At 36.6% G+C, this 19,353-nt stretch overlaps 1 long non-coding RNA gene across 1 annotated transcript; it reads left to right on the forward strand.

Annotated features, from left to right (window-relative positions):
- Positions 1–3,821: 3,821 nt before the first annotated feature.
- On the forward strand, positions 3,822–5,671 carry LOC133036473 (uncharacterized). Its single transcript, XR_009687108.1, has 3 exons — positions 3,822–3,975; positions 5,059–5,128; positions 5,474–5,671. It is a non-coding gene; the product is annotated as an uncharacterized LOC133036473 (long non-coding RNA).
- The last annotated feature ends 13,682 nt before the right edge of the window (positions 5,672–19,353 follow it).

Consider the following 19,353-nt stretch of genomic DNA (forward strand, 5'->3'; position numbering starts at 1 on the left):
CCAGCCCCCCCTCACATGAACTACCCCAATTGTGAAGGCTCATTTGCCTGATTTGAATAACTGTACTAGGTTAATTAAACTAGTTTAACCTAATAAACTAGATTAGCAACATAATTAATTTCATTTATTTTTAAAGAATTTTTTTCTAAGCTAAACTATGTGTATTTTCTTGTATTTAATTAAATATAGAATTATAACCATCTAGATTCTTTCTGAAGCTTAATTTAAAATTTTTATTAAATATTCCTATTTAAGTTGATATTTAGTTATCTCTAACTAATCAACTTAAATCTGAATATCTTTTGGATTTAAAATTTCAAAATTAAGTTGAGAAATTTCGGGCATTGGTTATTAAGATTCTTTAGATATTTTTTTTAAGTTAATATCTTTTCGAATATTAACTTAAAATGGAATATTTTAGATATTTTTTAAGTTGATATCTTTTCGAATATTAACTTAAAATGGAATATTTTCAAATTAAGTGGTTACAACTTAATTTTTGATATTTAATTAAATTTAATATTTAAGTTCTAGATTTTTTCTAATACAACTTAAATTAGATATTTTTTCAAATTTTGTGAAAAAGATACTTAGTCAAATAAGATATTTTAAAGATAGTAATTTCAAGACTACTTATTATTTCTAATATTAAATAGGAAAATATTATACATTGTGAAATTAATTATTTAAATAATTAATTTTGGTACAATTTATTTTAAGTATATTTTTCCTAGTATTAAACTAGAGATTAATAATTAAACCTTCTCTACACTTAATTATTTATTTCTTGAATTTAATACATTTAATTCATTTGAAAATTAAATATCTAAGTTGATTTTCATCATGATACTTAAATATTTCTTTTTTATGACACTTAATTAAATAGAAAATTATTTTTAGTTGAAATTTAATTTTTCAACTAAATTTAAATAATTTTCAAAATATATTTTTTCTTTATTTTATTAATCAAATTTCGAAATTGCATTTCTTAAATGCTGGAATTTTAAATTTTATTTGAAAAATAGATTAAAGTTGTAAATTATTTATTTTAATTTTGGACCAACTTAAATCAATGATTTTTTCATTTAATGATTAATTAAAATAAATGAAGTAAAATATATTTTATTAGAAATTTAATTAATTAGTCAAAGGAAAATCTAGATAGGTAATATTTTTGCTTGAAGTATTTTTCTAGTGTATTTAATTAAATAAAAAATCAATATTTAAGTTGATTTTCATCATCATACTTAAATATTTGAAATTTTTCTTATACATTTAATTAAATAGGAAAATTATATTTTTTGTTGTAAATTATTTTTATTAATTAATTTTGGGCCAACATTAAATTAGAATAATTTTTCCAAGATTAATTTTTTATTTTAACATGCATTTTCCAAAATTGTATCCTTGAATACTTTAATTTTTCGAAATGCAATATATATTTATAGAAAATTAAATTTGAGTTGTAAATTAATTTAAATTAATTTGTAACAACTTAAATTGAATATTTTTCTAAATATTTATTGGAAATTATTACTAAGATGGAAATAATTCATGTTATTTTCATATCCATCTAAGTAAAATTTATAAATATTAAATAAAAATTTATATTTAGAATTTTTCATTCTAAATTGGAAATTTTAATTAAATAAATATATATTTAAAATAAATAGATTAAATAAAGAGAATCAAAGCAAATACAACTCTCTTTAAATAATGAGCTTTATTCTTAAGATATTCGATCTCCATTGTTTGTTTTACATCGTGTTTGTTTTAGTGAGTAATCCTCCCTAATGGAGGAACGATCATTAGCAATTTCACACCGTTTAATCTCGAAAGATAAGTAGTTTGTAAGTCTTTTATATGGTATGGATGACCCTAATGGTGGCGACCGTATTTGACTTGCAAATTGCGAAACAATGGTGGAAGCTCATAAGATAGAATTGCCTTGACTCTCGCCTAAACGGGACAACGCTGAATTCCAATCTTGATCGAATAAAAGGTTGCTAGAATGTTTAACATTTTAGATGAGCTGACAACTCTATTCAATGGATGGTAGCTTTGACTCTCGCCTAAACGGGACACTAATATCAGTGTGTTGAAAACCTTGGAAATTATTTAGGATTGTAAGTTTTAGTATTTTCACTTGTCATTCCTACTTGCTATATGTTTAATAAAATCTGAATTGTGTATGAATTTATATTGAACCATGTTATTTTCTGTTATTAAGTTGTAGTTTAATTTCGAATCTTCATTGTTGGTCTAACATTTTTATTTTTCTAATGAGATAAATCCCTAAGGGATTTTCACCATTAGACATACATAACAGTGTTAGATCTCGAAGGATAAATATTGTATATGCTACATCTAGCTGTTCATCAATTGATGACACCTTAGACTAGTATTTTTACAATATGAAACAAGAAGATTATATATATAAATAAGATTACTTTGACTCGCGCTAATCTAAGCATCGTTGGATTCTTATTTATAAACGAAATTATCCTAATTCCTCTTAGCTTATTCATTTCGAATTAGCTCAATAACATATCGTTGGATGAATGGTCTATAAATCATTTCATGTCATTCTATATTAAATGACGCATATGATTATAATCCCGAAATTCTATTCCCAATTGATATAAATCCTCAATCTTAGAAATCTCCTACTTGTATGGGCAAATCTGACTTAGAGTTAAATTAGTAGTGGTGGTCCAAGATAGAATTACTCATTATATTTGGTATAAATTTAAGTCTTTGACTTTAATTTTAGATTCCAAACAGAAATTTTCTTATATTTCTATTTCCAGGAAGCAATACAGTTACACTTTCAAGTGTTTAATATCCATCTTCTATTAATGGATTCAAACTGTATGGAATATGAGTTTGGTATTCTGTGACCAAGATCTACTTGCACTATTCTAAGAACTCTTTGATGTAACTAAACCTAAGTCATCTAAAGACACTACCACATTGTTTTTATCTATGGCATTTGTATCTTGTTCATAGTGGATTTGACAAGATCAATATCTGCAAAGAGTTAATATGCCTATATCCACTGAAAGTAATTCATCTCATTCGCAGATGGATGTACATTCAGGGGTGGATATGAGTTTTTCGTTGTATTCTTAAAAAGATCACTCTAGATTATACCTTATGCAAAGAAATTTGAAATGTTTGAAAAATTTCATTAATTTCTAGCAATGGTTAAAACCATTAAGGTAAGTGGTTAAAGATCTTGCGAACTGATAGGGGTGGAGAAATAGTTAGTAGATATGCAGTTCAAAGATCATTAAATTGATTTTTGAATTATATCCAAACTTACCTCCCTAGAAATTTCAAGTTGCATATTGATGATTAGTTACTAGTCGTTGCCTAAATCCTTCTATGGTAATACAATTTCAGAATGATGTAATGGTTGTATACTTAATGTAAATCATTACTAGATTCATGGATGACCTAATCAAAATCTTAAGAAAAGCTAGAACTGTTAACCATGGTTTGTTAGCTATTCTAAGTGATTAGGGGTGGACCATCCCATTGTCAATAGATAAGAAAGTGTTTGTTCAAACAAATACTACTTTTCTAAGAGATATTTTTCTTGATTCCAAAAGTGTTCTATCATCTTATATGACATTAGGAATGGCAAATTGGGGTTTTTTCGCGGATCGGGTCGGGGCCCCGACCCGATGGGGCAGTGCCGCCCCGTTACAATCGGATCAATATTCGGGTCTTTGCCCCGCCCCGCCCCGCCCCGGTTAGATTTATTTCGGGTCGGGGATGACCCGATCCGCTAATGTATTAACTTTAAAAAAAAAATCAAATTCTTAACCCTAAATCCCTAAATTGAAAATTCAAAGACTCAGTCTCCTTCTTCGTCTTCTATCTCTGTGCACCTCTCACCTTCAGTTGGCACATCAGCTCCGGCCTCCCTCTCTATTTTTGTCGAAGACTGAATGGCTTCTTCACGTTGAGGTTTGCATTCCGAATTTAAATTTCAATTCACGCCATTAACTGCTAGTCTAATGAATACTGTCTTCATTTATTGAGTAATTTTAGATTTATTGATGGTAAAAATACTGGGTTTTCTTCTTTCTAGTCTTTGGATATTTGTGGGTGTGTTTTAGATTTAGTTTTAATTTTAATTATTGAGTAATTTTGTGTGTTTTTTTATCAGAAAAATATAATACGTTTGAATAAAATAGTGGGAAAATTGGCAGTGAAGAACAGCAAGGGTGGTACTATATGTATTTCTTGCTTTCTCTTGTTATTAATCATCTTTTCTTTTAATTTGTTATTAATCATCATAGAATCCTTGTGCAAGTTATTTTTTTTATTTGGTTTTGTTTTCGTGTACTAGAATCAAAAAACTGGAAAATTCACTGTTGAGTCGGCACAAAACCAATGTTTGTTAATGTATTCAATTAATATGCACCGCTCATATATATATATAAATATTCTCTTAAATAGTTTCAATTAATATTGGAGATTCATAAGCACATATATAACAAAACCCCTTTCTCTGTTTGTAATTATAAGTGAGTGAGAGTTAAATATCCATTCCATGGTAATTACTCATATTAATTTACATACTCCTTAAATATATATATAGTAACTTATTTGGTTACGTACGTTCATCATCTGCATATATAGTAAAGAAACAGACAATGCGTACATACGACATAATAAAACTATATAAATTCAAAAGGGCCAGCTATATAGCAGAGAGAGTTCTGATCAAACAAAAGCAATGATCTTTATGTTGAAAACATATATATCATAATATAATATATATATAGAGAGAGAGAGGTGAATTGATCAATCAAAAGTTTCTCTCTATTTGCTTTATGTCAGCAGCCTAAGACTATAAAGAGGTTGCCCACATATATTTTTTTTTAACATATTTAGGATGTATTCATTTGAGAGGTTGATGGGTAGTGTTTGGTTACTGAGAAAAGCTAGATATAGCTTTAGTTTAATGCTTTAGCTGCATTCTAATGTGATTTATTACTGCTCAGAAAAATTGATATATTGTAATTTATTTGTTTAATTTTGCAGGAATCTTCATCTGCTGAACCATTGTACCAGTTTGTTCTCCTTTTACAATTTGTAGTACCACCTGCTTAAGGTACTTTTACTATGATATAACATTCTTTCTCATAATTTAATAGAAGAGTTTGAATATCCTATATATTCATCCATAGAGAAGTAGGTTTTGAGATTTTGTGTGTTGCGGTGATAATTGAAGGTTGATAACTTGCCTATTTTAGTGAAGTAGGATCTGTGAAATTTATGTGCTGCGGTGATATAAGGATGAAAACTTCTGTATTATCTGATTGTTTGTGACTGAAATTGACAGATGGTTAGGTTAATAAAATAGGGGAAGTGCTGTCCGATTTTTTAAAAATATATTTATCATATTTTCTAAGTAGTTGTGTGCATTGATAGACATGAGAATATGATGTTATTGTAGGTTGATTAAAGAATAATGTCTGGTCAAATCGGTTCTAATTCGGAGGATGATGTTGATTTTGTGCCATCAACTAATGTTGAAGAAATACAATCTGTTAGTAATACATTAGATGAACATCAGAATACAGGGAGAAAAAGAACTTCTCGTGCATGGGATCATTTTACTCGACAAGAAATTGATGGTAAAATTAAAGCGGTTTGTAATCACCGGCGGCGTAAGTTGGTGGGAGGAAGCACCGCGGGGACTACGCATTTAAATACTCACGTGAAGAGGTGTCCAGTTAGAAAGGCCCAACTTGCCGCTAATCCAACTACAAGTCCTTCAGTTCATTTCAATTTTGATCCTGATTTAGCAAGGATCAAATTGGCTCAAATGATCGTTAAGCATGAGTATCCATTGTCCATGGTCGAGCATAGCTAAGTTCATCGAATATTCAAGTACTCTATGTCCTACATTTCAAATGGTGTCAAGGAATACAATTAGGTCTGACATCATGAAAATGTATAAAGCTGAGAAAGAAAAATGTAGGCAAAGTTTGGAAAAAAGTAGGAGTAGAATAGCCATAACCAGTGACATGTGGACCGCTAATCATCGAAGAGGGATATATGGTCAGAATGTACCATTTTATTGATGATTCTTGAACTTGCACAATCGCATTCGAGTTTTAAGTATGTTCCATGCCCTCACGATGCTCCAAGACTACTGAGGCACTAAGATCTTGTCTTAATGAATGGAAAATAGAAGACAAGATCAAGACGTTGACTCTCGATAATCGTAGTGCAAATGATTCCATGATAGATCTTTTGAAAGGACAATTTGAGCCTCGACAAGCTTTATTTTGAAGGGAAAGTTGCTACATGTGCGTTGTTGTGCACATATTTTAAATCTAATTGTCAAGGATGGCTTATCCGTCATTGGTGATAGTGTTGACAAAATTCGAGACAACCTGTTGCTTATTGGTCGGGCACACCAAAAAGACATGAAAAATTTGAGGACATCGCTCGTCAACTTGGAGTACTATACACCAAAAAAATATCACTTGATTGTGTAACAAGGTGGAATTACACTTTTCTAATGCTTAGCACAAAGCCTTTATCGTACAAGACAGTATTTGAACATGCAAGATTACGTGAGTTGAGATTGAGGTGTGCCCCTTCGGAAATTGATTGGCAAAATGCTCAACAATTATGTGATAAATTAGAGGTGTTTCATGAAGTGACAGAGCTATTCTCTGGAACAAAGTACCCTACCGCCAATATTTTTTTCCCTAAAATTTGTGAAATTAAGACAAATATTGACTCATGGATGTCATCAGATGTGCCTTTTATTAAGGACATGGCAACTCAAATGATGTCTAAGTTTCAAAAATATTAGAAAGAGATTCATGGGCTTATGTGTGTGGCGGTTGTTTTAGACCCGAGATACAAGTTTATGTTGCTCGAATACTATTTCCCTGTAATCTATGGAGATGAGCAATATGTAACTCAAATTGCAAATATTCGTGAGCTTTGTTGCGAGTTACTGGAGGAGTATGGGTCTAAGTTTCCTGATTTGAGAGAGAGAAGCGGTTCAGACAATGTATCATCTTCTTCGACACGGCGAATGGATGCTCTTTTCTAACTTTGACAGATATGTTAGAGCTTCCATCGAGTAGAAAATATGAAGTCTGAACTAGATTTATATTTGGAGGAGAACTTGGTACCTAGGACTGAAGAGTCATTTGATATATGCAATTATTGGAAGGTGACGGGCCTCAAATACCCTTTATTGAGTATGATTGCTAAGGATGTGTTTGCTGTGCCTGTTAGCACTGTTGCATCAGAATCTTCATTCAGCACTGGTGGTAGACACGTGAGTCCTCATCGATCGAGACTTCATCCTTCTACATTAGAAGCATTAGTATGCACACAGAATTGGTTGATGACTGACAAAAAAGGTAAATATCATTAAATAAATAATTATATATATTTGTGTATATGTTTCATAATTAGTATTGATTTTGTTTTGTTTTTTTTACAGTAACAATAAATGATGAAGATGTTGATGTTGATCCAACAATGGTAACTAGTTTAGTTTTCGTAATTTATCAAAAAAAATTATCAATTTTTATTATTAATATTTTTCTTTGTTTTTTTTTTTCAGGAGCCTTACGTTGTTGATCTTGATGATTAGAATATATGTTGTTTTATTGTTAGTTTTTATTATTAATGTACTTTGTTATTAGTAATATGAATGTAATTGATATTTCAACTCAAATTATAATTAGGAAATTTGTTTAGAACTTTATTTTTTGGGTATTGTTTAATTTTAATATGAACATCTTTAGAAATTTATTTTTAAGCATGTCTTTATGAATCCAAGAGATGTTTGTTTGTTTGTTTTGTTTGAAAAGTAAATTATAAATATAATATTATATATGTGACATACGTGTGAGATGAAGAATCTATGTCACATATTTCAATCTCAACTTTTGAATATTACCATTTAAAAACAAAATCATGATTTGACCCAATAATTAAAGATAAATTAACAAAATATATGCTATAGCCTATAGTGAATTTTGTTGCAAGCAATGCATTACTAAATATCTATATAAAGCCAACATATTCTTTTTTTCTATCGATTTACATGGTGAAAAGTAATTTTTAAATTTACTCGGTTAGTAAAAAAAGTTTATTAAGGAATATATAAAAAAAAATAAGAGAATATATATTTTTATTAAAAAAAAACTCTTAATGTTAAATTTGATAAATTTTAAAATAATTATAAAATATAATTAAATACTTTAATTGATTCAATAAAATTTCTTGTAAAATTTTAGGAAAATATTTTTTTCTTAACTTATAAAGTCACTTATAATATAAAATTTGAAGAAGTAAATTTGAAGAAAAAAAAAAAAATCGGGTCAAACCCGACCCAATTGGGCCTGCCTCGGGTCGACCCAATTAATTGTTTAAGGTAATCTACAAGGGCGGGCGGGCAAAAGCTTGTCTGGGGGCGGGTCTGTGGCGAAGGCGGCACCCGCCCCATTTGCCATTCCTATATGACATATGATGATCCCACTGCCTCTGTTGTCTTGTCACAACCGAAGAGGTTAATACCATTTTTCTTAGACATAATTCACGGTACCTTGTCGTAGTGGGAGAGTTTCTAGGAACTCACCTTCTCATGACTTGGGAGACACTAGTGATTAAAATCCATTGTGAGTTTAAACAAGTAATGGATTGTCAAGATAAGAAACTAAGAAGAAAGCCAAAAGATTTATGGTTTAATCCAGTCACTTGGAATAACCTAAAGTTTTCTATTACAAGGACATAAAAGGAAATTTTCGTTTATAAGTCCATTCAATGGAGTTAACAAAACTTCCTGTTCCTAGTATTATAGGTTTGAGTTTATCTAAACCTATGGCTTGTGGTATACCTGGTAATTAGTTACTCTAATGCAAGCAGCTTACTTTAGTAAGATGCTGAAGCATTTTCTTTCTAATGACAATCTATAGAAGCTTCACAACTTCTTAGGCATAAATTTTATTTATCTAAGGAAAAGTCTCACCTATTCTAGAAAAGATAAATCCATGAAAGAATTTCTTATATCAACAGTGAGAGGTCTTAGAGATGCTTTTGTATGCCTTAGATCAGACACCTGCTGTTGAGTGGGAATAATGAGTAGGTATCAGATTAATCCAGGAGAAGAACATTGGAAGACAATCAAGTAAATCTTAAGATTAAGAAGAGGAACTACATGTTAGTCTATAAGGGTGTGTTTAAAACTCTTAGACTACACCATATCAGATTTCGAAATTCGCCTTTGTGCTAGAAAATCTTTTCCTGATAAGATGGTGGTTACTCTGGGGGTGGAATAGTGATTTTGGAGAAGTGTAAAAACCTATCTGAAGTCTCTAGGTCTACAAGGAAGGGACTGAATGTTAAAGTTGCAGGAAAGGTACTTATTCAGTCTAAGGAAAGTTCTATACATCTTTGGCACCATTCCAAATTGCCTTAACTACTAGTGTTAATTTCCTGATTAACCAAAAGTAGTTTCCAAAGGTATGTATAGAATCCAGTATCCCAAGAGAGTAGACATATAGAGAGGAATTTCACATGATCAATGATTTTGTGATTAAAGGAAGAGTAATGGTGGAGAAAAGGGTGTGTTTAATTCAACCTTTCACATCCTATTACGAGGAGTTTACTACTACTACAATTGATTTGTATATTAAGGTGTTGAGATTATTTGAAACGCACTTTTTTGTTTTATATTAGTGCAAGTGGGAGTTTGTTGGGTTTTATGCCCTAAATAAAACTCATTTCAATATAATCAGATTTACTTATTAATATAGATCAGAAATAACATTTAATGTTGCATGGTTCACATGATTTATTTCATGGTTAAACGTACATAATGTATAAATTCATCTTAAACCCTTTTCACATACTTGATCCTGTTTATTGTGTTGTCAACACATTGGAAAGTAAACATGACTATGTGAATAAAGTTTCCTAGATTTATCAGACACAGGGTTTTACTGCTATGATAATCTACAACAGAGTTTACTTGCATTTGGAGAAGTGCTATGTTCTTTCCAGAGCATTGGTTAAAGTAAAGCTCAGGTTGGATGCATGGAGTATGCATCGGAAGGGACCGATATTGAACTTTGACTTAGATTTATTAAACTTACCGTAATATCTATTCAAGTCAATATCGCCTAGTTGATCCTAGATCAAATGTTCTTAATTCTGTTATGATTAGGCTCAATCTTGAAAGGCTATTCGTGTTCTTTGATTTGTTAGTGAAGCCTACTTTTAGGTCAGGGTGATACGTACATTTTGGGAACACGGTAGTGCAATTGAGTGGGAGCGCTAGCATAAACATGGAATCTATAGCTTCTATCTGGCGAATAGTAAGCAAAGGATGATCTCCTTCGAGCTTGACCAAACGAACATAAATGGTGGAGTACTCATTTCACATAAGCTGAAATATCATTTATACGAGGTCAAGTGTTTTAAAGATAAAATACATTGTAGGGTGTAACGGTAATCTAATCCCTTTACAGTGTAGATCATTCATATAGAGGATCATTGATCCCATTAGGATTATAACAATGGATAACTAATGATGCGTGTATATGGTGGAACATATAGAGCATTCTATATACTGAGAGTGCAATTCTAAGTTCTATGTGTGGATTCAACGAAGAATTAATAAGTTAGTGAATTTTAGTGCTAAATTCTTGATCTACTTATTGGAAGCTTTGTTATATAGACCCATGGTCCCCGCACTAGTTGAGATAATATTGCTTGTAAGACTCATATAATTGGTTTTGATTAATCAATTATAATTCTCAATTTAGACTATGTCTATTTGTGAATTTTTCACTAAGTAAGGGCGAAATTGTAAAAAAAGAGTTTTAGGGGCATATTTGTTAATTATGATACTTTGTATGGTTCAATTAATAAATATGATAAATGACAATATTATTTAATAATTATTTATAGTTATTAAATAGTTAGAATTGGCATTTAAATGGTTGAATTTGAAAATTGGCGTTTTTTGAGAAAATCAGATGCAGAAAAGGTAAAACTGCAAAATTGCAAAAAGTGAGGCCCAAATCCACTAAGCATGGCCGGCCACTTTTGTAGGCAATTTAAACTGATATTTTCATTATTTTAATGCCAAATAATTCAAACCTAACCCTAGTAGAATGATATAAATAGATAGTGAAGGCTTCAGGAAAATTACACTTTTCTTCTGACACTTCTGATTCAGAAAAAACTGAGCCTTCTCTCTCCCTATCTGGCCGACCACTCCCTCTCTCTTTCTTCCCTCTTAAATTTTGAAATTCTTAGTGTATGAGTAGTGCCCACACACAGCAAGTGATACCTCAACCATAGTGAGGAAGATCGTGAAGAAAGACTTTCAGCAAGAAGGAGTTTCAGCATCAAAGATTCAGAGAAAGAGATCCAGGTTCAGATATTGATAATGCTCTGCTACAGAAAGGAATCAATGGCTTGATATCTGAACGGAAGGAGTCATATTATTCCGCTGCACCCAATGTAAGGTTTCCTAAACTTTATATGTGTTTATTTCATCATTTTAGAAAGTTCATATTTAGGGTGTTAATCAACATACTTGTGAGTAGATCTAAGATCCTGGTAAAATAATTTCCAACAAAAATGACTTCGGGCTTTGGAGAATCAAAATGAAAACCCTGCTGGTACATCAAGGCATCTCAGAGGCCATTGACACTTCTATAATTTCAGAAATTGAAGACAAAAAGAAAGTGAAGGAGATACACATCAAGGCTCATAGTGCCATACTGCTATCTTTGGGAGATGAAGTTCTTCGAGAAGTGTTTGATGAAGAGACAACTACTGGTCTCTAGGGCAAATTGGCAAAGATCTACTTGAAAAGAAATCTTTGGCCAATAAACTGTACCTGAAAAAGAAATTGTATGCTATCAAGATAGATGAATCAAAGGAGCTAAGGAAACACCTTGTTGAATTCAACAAGATCATACTCGAGTTGAACAACATGGTGTCGAAATCGATAAAGAAGATCAAGGTATCATTCTTTTAAGCTCTCTACCTAAATCTTTTGAGCATTTTGTTGACACTATATTGTATGGAAAAGATACTCTAACCATGTCAGAAGTGAAGTCTCCACTGAATTCAAAAGAGATCCAAAAGAAATCAGAGGACAGACTTGGATCAAATGGTGAAGGGTTGTTCTCCAAAGGAAGATCAGAAAGAAGAGAGTTAAAAGATAACAAGAACAGAGGTGGATACAGGCCAAACTCCATGTCTAAATTCAAGAGTGGGAAGAAATGTTACTATTGTAACAAGGAAGGGCACTTTAGGGATGAATGCACGGTGTGGTGTGCTGCCCCATGGCACACCCACAATGGGGCCATTTTGTAACATGAGCATGCCTTGGTGCTTGATCATTAGTCAAGTCTTGCACCAAGCACCTCACTGGGGTTGGGAGTCTTTTGTTGTTTAGCTTTCTTTCTTTGTATTTCCACTCACATATGTATGGAGAGCTAAAATCATCTATGTTCCTGAAAATCCCTTAAAACCCCAATAAGCTATTTAAGGGGGGGGGGGTGACCAGGTGACTTATGAAGCACCTTGTCACCAGCATGATAGGGGCCCAGCTCTGTACTCCCTTGCCCTATCAAGGCCATATATTAATAAAATGATGTTTATCCATACTTCTTGTGTATGCTTCTATATGGTCTTTGTGATGCCTGTTTGTTGCCTTTGTTGGACCATTGCGTTCCATTTATCTATATGTTTTCTTGTGAGTTGTGTGAGATTGGTCCTTGGGGACGCTTTATGTTTGCTTGGTCATGCTACTTGTTTGCACTCAACATGTGCGAGACATGTATCGTGCCTAACCTTTGAACTTGTTTGCCTACAGGCGCGTTTAGGCTGACTTGCTAGCTCGGTGTGCCAGCAAGTACCTCACGTCCCACCTATTTGGGGGTGTCCAAATAGGCGGCCTGTGACAGTTGGTATCAGAGCCAAGAGAAAGGGAAGCTTGGTAACACAACATAATGGTGAGCAACACCCAAAGAATATAAGAGCTTGAGAAGCGCATAGGGGAATTAGATGGCCTAGACGAGAGGGTCAGGGATCTAACCTCTAGCAATCAGAACTCACGGCCAACAACGACGCAACAACAAATTTCCACGTTGACTCAAGACTATGCTAACTTGTTGGCCAGGGCAGCTGCAATCGAGAGGAGAGATGCTGCTACTGGATCATCAGGTGCACCACAGATGGAGGATCGCATCAGGGCATTAGAACAAGCAACAAAAGACATGCAGACTGCTATCACTGTGTTACAAAATGGGCGGGCATCATTACAAGACTCCCACAGTGATACGATAGAAGATTGTAATGTGTCTGTCACAGCCATTCGTGAAGAGTTAGCAGGAATGTCGACCAAGCTAAATCTTACCATGATAGCGCCAGAGCGTGCAAATACCAGAGGGTATGGAGGTATGGAGTATGGCCGACCGAGGGCACCCGAGCCCAAATGCTATGGAGGGGCGAGGGATGCCAAGGAGCTCCAAAACTTTCTGTTTGACATGGACAAATACTTTCGGGTCGTGCGGACCGACTCTGAAGAAGCAAAGCTAGCAACAACTACCATGTATTTGTCCGGGGACACCAAGTTGTGGTGGAGGACGAACTATGAAGACATTCAGAGTGGTAAATGCACCATTAACACTTGGGAAAACCTGAAGAAAGAATTAAATGCCCAATTTTTGCCAGAAAATGTCGCCTTCCTGGCTCGACGCCAGCTTAGAGAGTTAAAGCAAGTCGAGAGAGTCCGAGACTATGTAAAGAAGTTCTCCGAATTGATGCTCGACATCAAAGATATGAATGAAGTCGACAGAATTTTCTACCTCCTTGAAGGACTCAAGCTCTGGGCTAAACAAGAGCTGCAAAGGCAGCGGGTGTCAGATCTCGCCACTGCTCAAGCTGCAGCCGAGCAGCTGACTGATTACACCTCTAAGAATTCGCAGCCGAAGAAGATGAATCCCCAGGCCAGCACCAATAATGTTGCGAGTAAGAAGTCAGGAAAGTAATGGGCGAGTAAAAGTGGGGGAAGGGACAAGAGGACTCTTGAATCTAGCTCCTCCTCTAAAAGTGATGCTGCAACGGGGAAGAAGCCCCTTAAGTGTTGGCTTTGCCAAGGCCCACATAGGGCGGTGGCTTGCCCCCACCAGTCCAAGTTGAGTGCCATAAAGGCATCCATTGCTCAAGAGGAGCAAGGATGTGGGGAAGATGATGAGGATGAAGACTGCGCACACATGGGCATCGTTCGATTGATGGCTGCTCTTAAGAAGCATGGCGTCGGAGGAAAGAAAGCCCCTGGGAAGGGATTGATGTTTGTAGAGGCCACTTTAAATGGTAAGCAGGCGAAGAGCTTGTTGATTAACACCGGCACAACACACAACTTCATTTTTTAAATTGAAGCAAAGAGGGTGGTCCTAAAACTAAAGAAAGATGCGGGTCGCATGAAAGCGGTCAATTCAAAGGCCATGGCCATGAGTGGAGTGGCCAGAAAAGTGAATGTCAAGATTGACGGATGGGAAGGGCAACTTGACCTTGTAGCTGTTCGCATGGATGACTTTGATGTGGTATTGGGAATGGAGTTTCTAGCTGAGAAGGGGACCATTCCAATTCCAGCAACAGGGAATCTACTGATCATGGGTGAGAATCCTTCTATGGCTCCCGCTAAAGTGAGACAACCCCCAGAAGTCATGCTACTATCAGCCCTGCAACTGAAGAGGGGCCTGAAGAAGAAGAGGCCAACATTTGTCATTGCTCCCGCCGTGTACGATGAAAAAGTGGAGGAGTCCACTCCACCTATAATTGAGAAGGTGTTAGATGAATTCAAAGATGTGATGACGGATGAGCTCCCAAAAAGACTGCCTCCCAGGAGGGGAGTTGATCACCAAATAGAGCTGGTGCCGGGTGCAAAGGCCCCAGCTAAAGCAGCATACCGAATGTCTCCCCTGGAACTTAAGGAGTTGAAGAGTCAACTAATGAAGATTTTGGAGGCAGAATTCATCAAACCATCAAAGGCACTTTTTGGTGCCGTCGTGTTGTTCCAAAAGAAGAAGTACGGGACCTTGAGACTCTACATAGACTACCGCCCTCTCAACAAGGTGACTGTGCGCAACAGATACCCCAATCCCTTGATCGCTGATTTGTTTGAACAGCTAAGTGGAGCAAAATACTTCACGAAGTTGGACTTGAGATCAGGGTACTATCAGGTTCGGATCGCAGAAGGGGATGAACCAAATACTACTTGTGTTACTCGGTATGGGGCGTTCGAGTTTCACGTCATGCCGTTTGTGTTGACAAATGCGCCAGCCACATTCTGTACACTCATGAACGAAGTCTTCCATGATGTCTTAGGAAAGTTCGTGGTGGTGTACCTGGATGATATCGTGGTCTATAGTGCCACTTTAGAAGAGCATCAGGAACACTTGGCAACGGTGTTTTAGAAGTTGAGGAAAGACCAGTTGTATGTAAAGCGGGAGAAGTGCTCTTTTTCTCAGAAAAGTATCAAGTTCCTGGGTCATGTTGTGGAACACGGGAAAATCTGTATGGATTTGGAAAAGGTGCGGGCGATCCAAGAGTGGACGACCCCAGCCAATGTAAAACAACTATGCTCGTTTCTCGGTCTAGCCAGTTACTATAGAAGATTTGTGGAGGGCTATTCGAGAAGAGCGGTACCCTTGACAGAGTTGTTGAAGAGGGGTGTTATATGGACGTGGTTTGAGAAGTGTGAAGAAGCTTTTCGAAGTCTAAAAGAGGCCATGATTGAAGATCCTGTTTTAGCCTTGCCATATGTATGCAAATCCTTTGAAGTACAAACGGATGCGTCAGATTATGCTTTGGGAGGTGTACTCATGCAGGAGGGCCACCCCGTGGCATTTGAGAGCCCCAGGCTTTCCGAAGCATAAAGACGGTATACTGGACAGGAGAAAGGACTATTGGTGGTTATTCATTATTTACGGACGTAGAGGCATTACTTGTTGGGGTCGAAGTTTGTGGTGAAGACGGACAATACTGTTGTTAGTCATTTCCTCACGCAACCAAAACTGACTCCCAAGCAGGCCCGATGGCAGGAATTCTCGGCAGAATTCGACTTCTACTTTGAGCACAAGGTCGGACGTCTCAATCAGGCAGTTGATGCCCTTAATAGTAAAGTAGAGTTGGCAGCACTAAAGGTGTTAGTGAGCATGTCAGCTAGCCAAGTGGGTACACCAATCAAGGAGCGCATCAAGGAGAACCTGGAGAAGGACCCAGTTGCAAAGAACATCATGGCTCTCGCAAGAAAAGGAAAGACAACTCAGTTTTGGGTAGAGGATGACCTCTTGTGGGGCAAAGGTGGGCATTTTTTTGTTCCGAAGGCAGGCGATCTTAGGAGGATGCTGCTGAGTGAGTGTCATGACACATTGTGGGCGGGTCATCAAGGGTGGCATAGTACACATGCCCTGTTGAAGCATGGGTACTATTGTCCGCAGATGCGGGAGGATGTGGTGGACTAAACAAGGACCTGTCTCGTCTGCCAACAGGACAAAGTGGAGAGTCACAAGAAGCCAGGGTTGTTAGAACCTTTGTCAGTCCCAAGCAGACCATGGGAGAGTGTCTCGCTTGATTTTATTTCAAGTTTGCCGAAGACTGGAGACTTGAATGCAATCTTGGTGATCGTGGATAGATTTTATAAGTATGCAACCTTCATCCCGGTGTCGAAGTAGTGTTCGGCAGAAGAGAGAGCTCAACTTTTCTTCAAGCATATAGTAAAGTACTGGGGAGTACCGTAGAATATAGTAAGTGACCGAGATCGAAGATTCACAGGGACCTTCTGGTCCGATTTATTTAAGCTTCTTGGGTGATAGATGAACATCTCCTCGAGCTACCATCCACAGACAGATGGGCAGACAGAAAGATTCAATGGGATGTTGAAGGAGTATTTGCGGCACTTTGTCAATGCCAACCAGAAGAATTGGCCGCAACTACTAAACGTAGCTCAATTTTGTTACAACTCTCAGAAGAGTTCTTCATCAAACAAGAGCCCTTTTGAAGTTGTGAATGGACAGCAACCACTGTTACCCCACACAGTGGATGAATACCACGGACGAAATCCACGAGCCTTTAATTTTATGAAAGACTGGAAGAAGAACACAGAGATTGCCCAAGCATACCTAGAGAAAGCTTCACGGAGAATGAAGAAGTGGGTAGATCAAAAATGCCGACCACTGGAGTTCAAGGCAGGTGACTTAGTGTTGATCAAACTGAGGCCAAAACAATTGAGATTCTGAGGGGACAAGGACATCAGACTCGTACGCAAATACGAGGGCCCTGTTCCAATCATCTCCAAAATTGGCCTAGCATCCTACAAAGTCGAACTACCTTCATGGATGAAGATACACCCGGTCCTGCACGTCAACAACCTCAAGCCGTATCATGAAGATCTAAAAGATCCAGCGCGCAACCAGTCTACCAGGGACGACATCAGCATTCAATGACGTAGCAGCAGAGAACCAGAAGAAATCCTTACAGAAAGAACTGTTCGTGTGAAGAAAAAAAGAGAAAAGAGTACCTGATCAAATGGAAGGGCCTTGCTGATGAGGAGATCAGCTGGGAGAAGGTGGAGGACTTGCAAAAGTTTATGCAGAAGATTGAAGATCATGCAGCAGGTTCATCGAGGACGCCGAACAGTTAAGTGGGGGAGAATGTGGCGTGCTGCCCCATGGCACACCCACAACGGGGCCATTTTGTAACATGAGCATGCCTTGGTGCTTGATCATTAGTCAAGTCTTGCACCAAGCACCTCATTGGGGTTGGGAGTCTTTTGTTGTTTAGCTCTCTTTCTTTGTATTTCCGCTCACATATATATGGAGAGCTAAAATCATCTATGTTCCAGGGAATCCCTTAAAACCCCAATAAGCTCTTTAGGGGGGGTGACCAGGTGACTTATGAAGCACCTTGTCACCAGCATGATAGGGGCCCAGCTGTGTACTCCCTTGCCCGATCAAGGCCATATATTAATAAAGTGATGTTTATCCATGCTTCTTGTGTATGCTTCTATATGGTCTTTGTGATGTCTGTTTGTTGCCTTTATTGGACCATTGCGTGCCATTTGTCTATATGTTTGCTTGTGGGTTGTGTGAGATTGGTCCTTGGGGACGCTTTATGTTTTCTTGCTCATGCTTCTTGTTTGCACTCAACATGTACGAGACATGTATCGTGCCTAACCTTTGAACTTGTTTGCCTGCACGCGCGTTTAGGCTGACTTGCTAGCTCGGTGTGCCAGCACGTGCCGTACGTCCCACCTATTTGAGGGTGTCCAAATAGGCAGCCCGTGACACAGTGCATTGAAAGCCAAGACTAACAGAGAGAAAAGCAAGAATGGAGGAGAAGCTGATGTAGTTTTTGATTGCTATGAATCTGTAGGGGTTTTGGTAGTGTCAAAGGAAGGAATTAATGATGAGTGGATCCTGGATTCAGGATGCTCCTTCCATATGTATCCTAAGAAGGAGATCTTCCAATAAGTCGAAGAAATCTCAGGAGGGACAGTGTTGCTGGGCAAAAACAAGGCCTGTAATGTTCTTGGCACTGGTTCTGTCATGATAAAGATGTTTGATGGCACCAAAAGGACTCTACAAGAAGTGAGGTATGTCCCTGACCTCAAAAGAAACTTGATATCCATTGGCATGATTGACAACCTTCGATGCACAATCAAGGTGGAAAATGGGGCATTAAAGATATCCAAGGGATCAATGACAGTGATGAAAGGTGAATTGAAACATGGTCTATACTCTCTTATTGGGACAACTTTCATTGGAAGTGTTGCACCTGCTGTTGCAGGTCAAAATGATGACACAAGAATGTGGCATCTCAGATTAGGCCATGTAAGTGAGAGGGGAATCTCAGAGCTTGACAAACAAGGGATACTCAAGGGAAAATTGGAACAAAACTGCCCTTCTGTGAAAAATGTGTATTTGTCAAAAGCTGCAAGGTGAAATTTACCACAGGTCAACATACAACCAAGAAGAAACTTGATTACATTCACTCAGACCTGTGGGGTGCTTCAAGAACCAAAACCTTGGGAGGAGCTAGTTACTTCATGAGCATCATTCATGACTATTCTAAAAAGGTGTGGGTTTTCCTATTGAAAAGCAAAGATTTGGCCTTTGAAACCTTTGTCAACTGGAAGAAGTTGATTGAAAATCAAACAAATAGGAGATAAAGAAGCTCAAAACTGATAATGGATTGGAATTTTGCTCTGATATGTTTGCAAGTTTCTGCAGAAAGGAAGGCATTGTCAGGCATCACACAGTGGTTAAGAAC

The sequence above is a fragment of the Cannabis sativa genome, chromosome 4 (genome assembly GCF_029168945.1).
Source record: "Cannabis sativa cultivar Pink pepper isolate KNU-18-1 chromosome 4, ASM2916894v1, whole genome shotgun sequence".
NCBI lineage: Eukaryota > Viridiplantae > Streptophyta > Magnoliopsida > Rosales > Cannabaceae > Cannabis > Cannabis sativa.